The 8,091-nt window shown below is 39.7% G+C and overlaps 1 pseudogene; it reads left to right on the forward strand.

Moving 5' to 3' along the window:
* Positions 1 to 2,564: 2,564 nt before the first annotated feature.
* Positions 2,565 to 2,878, forward strand: LOC107511480 (annotated as a pseudogene).
* The last annotated feature ends 5,213 nt before the right edge of the window (positions 2,879 to 8,091 follow it).

Consider the following 8,091-nt stretch of genomic DNA (forward strand, 5'->3'; position numbering starts at 1 on the left):
TACATACTTAAATTTAAGCATCTATTTATCTGCATTTTTTAAAAGAAAGGAAAAACCAGGAGCAGAACTTCCTCACTAAGAGTACAGATTTTAGAGTTAGACAGATTGTTCAAATTTTGATTCAGCTACTTATTAGTTGTGGGAGCTAGGGCATGTCACTTAACATGACTGGACCTTGGTCATCTCTAACACTGGGAAGAGAGCTACTTCATAAAGTTCTCAGAGAGATAATCTAGAAGACATATCTAAACTCATTATTAACACTCCGATCATATTCAGAGGAGGACCAAGACTGAGAGCCCAGAAATGGGAAGAGAGATTATGCAAAGGGAAACGTGGTTGCCTTCGTGTTTGGGGAAAAAGGAGGAATAACTTTGTTTCATGTTGCTCCAGAAGGCGTAATTAAGACCAATAGATAGAACTTTTATGGTGGAAATACCTTTCAATTCACCATAAGGAAGAACTGTTTTAACTTAGTCCACTTGTGAAAAGTAATGAGTGCCCCATAGCTGGTGGTATTCCAGTGCAAGTTGTGTGACCACCTGCCAGAGATGATATTCAAGGGAGTCTTACCCTGACAGCCTCGTTAGGTTGGTGGTCTTGAAACTTCCGGAAGCACCAGGAGAGCTTTTCAAACACAGGTTTCAAAGCTTGTGGGTGGATGAGCTCTGTGGATGCTAGGAGACTGGCGCCTCTGGAGGGGGCGTGGAAGCTCTGCACTCCTTCCCACACACCTTGTCCTCTGCGACTCTCCGTCTGGCTGTTCCTGAGTTACACCCTCTCATAATAAACCAGTGATCTAGTGAGTTAAAAAAAAATACCAAAAATATGCAGGTTTCATGTCTACACATGGTCCTAATGAATCAGAACAGGCGTGGAGCAAGAAAACATATTTTAGAAAAGTTTGCCAAAGGACTCTGACAAAAAGCCAGGTTTGGAAACCAGCGGGTTAAGACCTCTCTGCTCCTTTGAGTTTAAGAATCAATCCATGATGTGATACGGACTAAGGTGAATGTTGAAGAGTGAAGCTGGAGTAAATGAGAGCCAGCGTGTCTTTATAGGAAATGGGGAAGGGGAAAGGGTGTAAGTAAACGGGTTACGCATCCCTGCAACCACCTCAGCATGGCCATGATCCATCAGTCACCTAGGTGAGTCAGATCCCTGGGGGCCCTGCTCCCCTCTAGCAAGCAGACCCTCAGGTATATGTCGATTTTCTGAAAATCACTAGCATAACTTTCCTTTGGAATCCATGGTCACAAACAATCTGTCCCCAGCAGAAACATACAATACACTGTTCTGAGAGGTCAGCTAAGTCTTAGACAAACCTGGAGACAAAGGCAGATGTCAGGATGTTATGGCCAATGAAGGGAACAGAGAAGAGGTACAGACTTTGTTACTTTTTAATTGGAAGAAGGTGTTATTTCAGGCAGCAAGACATTTAAGAAATGCCATTAATTGTTTGTTGCTGTCACTGATGAGAAGAAAGTGGATAGGCAAGAAGTGAACTTTTAAAATTAGCCATCTTCAAAAATTAAGGAATGCCTAGGCCTAATGGGGAGCAGGTTACAGTAATAAATACCAGTCAAGTCCAAGTGACAATGACAGGCACTTTTGTAGTCATTTTAACTAGTTAAGCATGTCTTAGTTATAATATTAAGATACTGGCTTATTCTCAGAGCAGCATTTCCCAACGTTGTGCAGTAGAGGACACAAAGAACTCAAGAATGCAAATGAGCCGCAACCATTGCATGTAGCTGGATAAATTGGTCTCCTACATGTTCTTTACTATTATTTTCAAAATTGATTTAGACATGCTTGCAATTAATAGAACACATACATAGCTACTTTAAAAAGATTATTGAATTCACAGCAGCTTTCCATCACCACAAGCTATCCCAATCAATGGGTACAAATACTATCGTCTGGGTATGCATGAAACCTCTCCTGCTCAAAAGAATGAAAACTAAACTCCATAGCTTAGCAAGGGCCTGTTTGTGTTCACTTTTCTCCTGTGCACTCTACGAATTGCTTTTTCTTTATTCATGTTGTGCTGGCTCTTCCAGAGTAGACAGGAAACGAGATGGGAGTGCGGAGAGAGGCCGGAGGAAAGAGCAATGATTTAGCTGCTTTCCTCTTGTGCTGTGGGGAGATCTACTTCCCACCAAGTGAAAATCTTCATATGTTTTTCCAGCAAATAGAGCTCTGAGGCTGCCAACATAAGTAAAATAAAGTGTAATTTAGTTTATGTAAAAATATATATATATATCTCTGCTATTAGAATCAAAAGAATTATTAGGAAGAAGGATTACCTGAATTATTCATTGCTTCAAAAAGTAAGCACTGATTTTCTATAATGTGCAAGGTTTGTAAACTGTCCCCTAGCACTTTACAAAATAGTGAGATGCCACCACAAAAGGAACTGGGGAAAGAATGTTATGCTGCCAAAAAGAACTTATTAGCTTTTATTAAATTTGATTATAACTGTAAAATTTGTAAACCTTTTTCGAATGATGAAATTCAGTGCTGGCACCTTCCACTGCAGCAGCCATTGAGGAGCAGCAGCCATGGCTCTGTGCTACCCCATGGCCGTGAGCCTTGACAAAGGTCACAAGGTGACCGAGAACGTGAGCCAGCCGAGGCACAGCGGCCACTGCAAGTGCCTCACCGAGCACACCAAGGTCATGCAGGACACAATCTGAGAGCTGGGTGGCTTTGCAATTGAGGAGCACTGCGCCTGGAGCTCTCAAGGTCTCTAAGGACAAGCAGGCCCTGAAGTTCATCAAGAAAATGGTGGGGACACACATCTATGCCCAGAGGAAGAAAGGGGCTGAGTAACACCCTTGCAGCCATGAGGAAGGCGGCAGCCTTGAAAGACTGAGCTCCCTCCCTTTTGTGTGTAAAAAAGCCTTTTCACAAAAAGAAGAGAAAGGAAAAGAAATTCGGTGCTGGCAAGTTATTGAAAATGATACACCCACACCCTCTAGTAGCAGTGTAAATTGATATAATTCTTTATCAAAGCAATTTGATGGTGCATTCAAGGGCCTTAAAATGTTCAGATCCATTGATCCAGTAACTTATGGGAATTTTGTTTTAAGAAAATAAGCCAAAGAACATTAGAAGTTTTATGCAGAAATATTTTCATTGAGCACAGTTTCTAATATTGAAAACTTGGAAGCAATCAAAAGGTTTAACATAGAGGAATATTAAAGTAAATTATAGTAAAGCAACTCAATGAAATACTATGAAGCCATTAAAATGTCAATAATGAAGAACTATGGACAAATGTAGAAGACAAAGTACACAGTAAAAAAAAAAAGCAGAATATAAAATTGTATCCATGCCATAATTGTAGGTGAATAAAAATATATTACCTATTTTACCTACGAATAAGGACTGAACAGAAACATGAAAGAATCCAAACGGTTTTATTTATTGTCAGGAATTTGTGTGTGAATTTTATCTGTTTTTATGGTAAAGTAGATTGACGTTGTTATAAAGCTTGGTATGCAACTGAATGTGTGAGCATGAGTGCAAAAAGGATTTCTACCAGTCTAACAATCTCTTCCCCTCTCCAATTATAGATTCCAGAAGCCATTATCACTAATTCCCAATCTAAATGTGTCCCTCTTCTCAGGTAAAGGGAGAAAATTGAATTTACAGCACAAGATACTGCAGGGTTAGGCTTTTCACATAACTAAGGCACTGTGTCTCCCTTTCAGTCTAGAAGGAGATACAGAGATGCGTGATGACAAAACAGTGTCTGACACAGTTATAACTAGGAAACTGTCCTGTGTTATGTAAGCTCCACCAAAATAATAATAATAATAATAATAATAATAATAATAATAATAAAAACAAACAAACAAACAAAAAACATGAAATAGTGTTCTTTCCATAGGAGAAAACAGACTTCTACTTTCCACTGGCAAAAATGTTCAGAGAGGTTATGTAGTTTGTTCAAGGTCACACAGCTAGTTAGTAGCAGAGCCAATTTTCAAACTAATTCCAAAGCCTCCTCATTCTACTCTCCACACCACTTCCAGGCTAAGTTTGGAGAAGGCGAAAGGCTCATTCTGATGAAGTTCAAGTCAGTTTGCATATAGGTCATCAGCCCATTTGGCCTTTGAGATTTTAGGCCAGTGTTCTCAATCCTGGTTGTATGTAAGAATCATCTGGGGCTGGATTTTAAAACGTTTGATGCCTAGCATCACTCTGCCCAACTTCAGATTATACTACAAAGTGACAGTAATCAAAACGGCATGGTATTGGCAGAAAAACACACAGACCAGTAGAACAGAATAGAGAGTCCAGAAGTAAACCCATGTTTATGTGGGCAAATAATTTTTGACAAAAAAGTCAAAAACATACAGTGGAGAAAGGAATGGTGCTGGGAAAACTGAAAAGCCACCTGCAAAAGAATGAAACTAGACCGTTGTCTATTGCTACACACTAAAATTAACTCAAAATGGATTATTAAAGACCTGAATATAAGACCTGAAACAAAATACATAGAAGAAAACATAAAAACTAAACTCAAGGACCTTGAACTTAAAGAGGATTTTATGAATTTGACCTCAAAAGCAAGGGAAGAGCAAAAAAAAATGAATGAGCTACATCAAATTAAAAAGCTTCTGCACAGCAAAAGAAACCATCAACAAGGTAAAGAGACAACCATCCGAATGGGAAAATATGTTTGTAAGCAATGCCTCCGATAAGGGCTTAATATCCAAAATGTGTGAAGAACTCATACAACTCAATGTCAACAAAAAAAACAAATGATTCAATCAAAAAAATGGGCAGAGGACTTGAACAGACACTTCTACCTAGAGGACATACAAATGGCCAACAAATATATAAAAAGATGCTCAACATCACTAGCTATTAGAGAAAATGAAAATCAAAACCACAATGAGATACCATCTCACACCTGTTAGAATAGCTATAATTAAAAGGACAAGCAATAACAAATATTGGAGAGGATGCAAAGGAAAAGGAGCCCTCATATGCTGCTGGTCAGACTGCAAATTGGTACAGCCACTATGGGAAACAGTATGGAGGTTCCTCACAAAACTAAGAATTGACCTACCAAATGATCCAGCAATCCCTCTACTAGTATTTACCCTGAAGACTTGAAAACCCATATCCGAAAAGATATTTTCACACTGATGTTCATAGCAGCATTATTCACAGTGGCCAGGGCATGGAAGCAACCTAAGCAACAGTAGATGATTGTCCTAAGAAGCTGTGGTACATATACACAACGGAATATTACTCAGCCGTTAAGAAGAGATGAAATACTGCCATTTGCGACAAAATGGATCGACCTCGAAATAATCATGCTAAGCAAAATAAGCCAGACAGAAAAAGTTGAAAATCACATGATATTACTTATATGTGGGATATAAACCTAAAAGCAACAAATGAACAGAACAAACATACTCACGGGACATGGACAATAGACTAGTGGTTACCAGAAGGTAGTGGGGAGGGGAGAGGTAGACAGGGTAAACGGGGTCAAATATGTGGTGTCAGAAAGAAATCTAACCATGGGAAGTGAACACACAGTCTAAATATATATATGCCTTACTGGTAAAGTGTACAGCTGAAACTTATTGGATTTTGTTAACCAATGTCACCATAAAAAAAAAATTATATATATATGTATATATATATTTATATATTTATATTTGATGCCTAGACATCACCTCCAGAGATTTCAATTTAATCGGTCTTAGATGTAGCTAAGACAAGGGTATCATACAAAACTCCCCAGGTGATTTTTCATGAATAGGGCTGAGGATCACTCATTTAAGGCCCTTTGCATTTCCCTCCTTAATCCTGTAAATCTTTCGGCTGGCCCCATGATTTGAGTTAGAACAGCACTCCACTCACCGTTTTTATTTACTATTGTATTAAAATATATGTAATGTAAAACTGACCATTTTAATCACTTTAAAATGTACAATTCAGTGGTACTGGGTACATGCATGATATTGTGCGACCATCACCACCGTCTAGCTCCAGAACTTCATCATCCCAAACAGAAACCCAGTAAGCAGTCACTCCCCATACCCTCCTATCCCCAGCTTCTGGCAACCACCAATCTGCTTTTTGTCTCTATGGATTAGCCTATTCCGGACATTTCATATAAATGAAATCATGCAATATGTGGTCTTATGTAACTGACTTTTTTCATTTAACAATGTTTTCAAGGTTCATCTATGTTGTAGCAGGTATCAGTACTTCATTCCTTTTTATGACTAAATAATATTCCATTACATGGCTATACACTACATTTTGTATATCCATTCATCCATTAATAAATATTTGAGTTGTTTCTGTCTTTTGGCTTGTATTCACTCTTCTGCCCAAATCTGAAGTTTCTTAGGGTATACTTTTACAGAAGCAGCACTGGAGAGGGAAAGTTTTATAAGTTAATAATGGGGCTCTAGAGTAGGCTTGTGGTTCTCAAAGTGTGATCTCCCAGTCAGCATCATCATGCATCGCCGTCACCCAGCAACTTGCTAAAAATGCAAATTCCATGTCTGTGCCCCAGACCTACTAAATTAGAAACTCGGAGTGGGGCACAGCACTCTATGTTTTAACAACCCAGGTGACTCAGACATAGGCTGAAGTTTGATACTCACTGGAGTAACTGACACTGGCATGAGGTTCCAACTCAAGGTGTTTCTACTGCCTTCACTCAGGCCAAGTGGGCCCGCACTGCACACGAACACAGTCCAGCCCTGTGCTGCCTCCCTGGTGGTTCAGTAATAACACCCTGTCTGTCAGGATCCAAGATGCTAGTGCCACTGAGTTCAGCTGGTGCGTGAGACAAAGTTGATACAACACCCTCAAGTTATCACAGCTCTCTGTAATAAACAAACACATGTTGTAAGAAAATAGACTTAATTACAGAGCTGCACCCCAGCAGTTCACATTGGATTGTCTCCTACCAGTGAACTGCAGTCAACATGTTCACTTCTGAAATGCTACCAGAAAACCATCGGCAGGGTCTCCACAGCAGCTTTCTGCTTCTCCTTCTTACCTGCTGAGGACCTCCACTCTTCCCGCCAGCCTGGATTCCTGCTCGGCCCTCAGGCCTGTGGGTCACATGTTACGCCTTTGCTCAAGCTGTTTCTTCTCCCGGTGACACCCTCCTACTCACTCCCCAGTTATCAAATCTCATCCATCTCTCAACCTCAGTCCGACTTCCACTTTCTCTCTGGAAAGCCTGGTGGGGCCCCCCTTAGCCATCTCTTCCTCTTCTCCCTTATTTTTGGCACCACTTTTCTTTACTTAATCATATTGTGTGGCCATTTCCTACATGGAGTCATTTTTTTAAAAGTAGACTTTATTTTTCAGAGTAGTTTTAGGTTTATAGCAAAATTGATCAGACAGAGATTTCTCATATACCCCTACTCTCCTCACACACACACGGCCTCCCTCATTCTTAATGTCCCCCACCAGAGTGGCACATTTGTCACATTAGACGAACCCGCATTGACACATCATTGTTACTCACAGTCCGTAGTTAACATTCATTACATTCATTCTTGTACATTCTATAGGTTTGGACAAATGTATAGAGACACGTATCCACCATTATAGTACCATACGGAATAGTTTCACTGCCTTAAAAAGCCTCTAGGCTTCACCTGTTCATCCCTCTCTCCCCTCAACCCCTGGCAGTCACTGATCTTTTTACTGTCTCTGTAGTTTTGCCTTTTCCAGAATGTCATATATAGTTGGGATCATAGAGTATGTAGCCTTTTCAGATTGACTTCTTTCATGTACTAATATGCCTTTGCATTTTTTTCATGTCTTTTGGGAGCTTAACAGCTCATTTCCAGTCATTTTTATTATATCATTATTTTGTCCTTACTTTATAAAAATTTGATTCCCAATTATTCTGTAAGCTCTGATATGTATGATGTAGCGAAGGAATATGCTATTTAAAACCATAACTGTGGCTACTTTCACATATTAGGACACAAATTATCTTACAGTGAAAAAACATACAACATGAGCCTGGATGAGACTTTATGGGTGAGATAAGCAAGCTCTAGGCATGACCTGAAAGTAAAGGGG

The sequence above is a fragment of the Rousettus aegyptiacus genome, unplaced genomic scaffold, assembly GCF_014176215.1.
Source record: "Rousettus aegyptiacus isolate mRouAeg1 unplaced genomic scaffold, mRouAeg1.p scaffold_m13_p_13, whole genome shotgun sequence".
Taxonomy (NCBI): domain Eukaryota; kingdom Metazoa; phylum Chordata; class Mammalia; order Chiroptera; family Pteropodidae; genus Rousettus; species Rousettus aegyptiacus.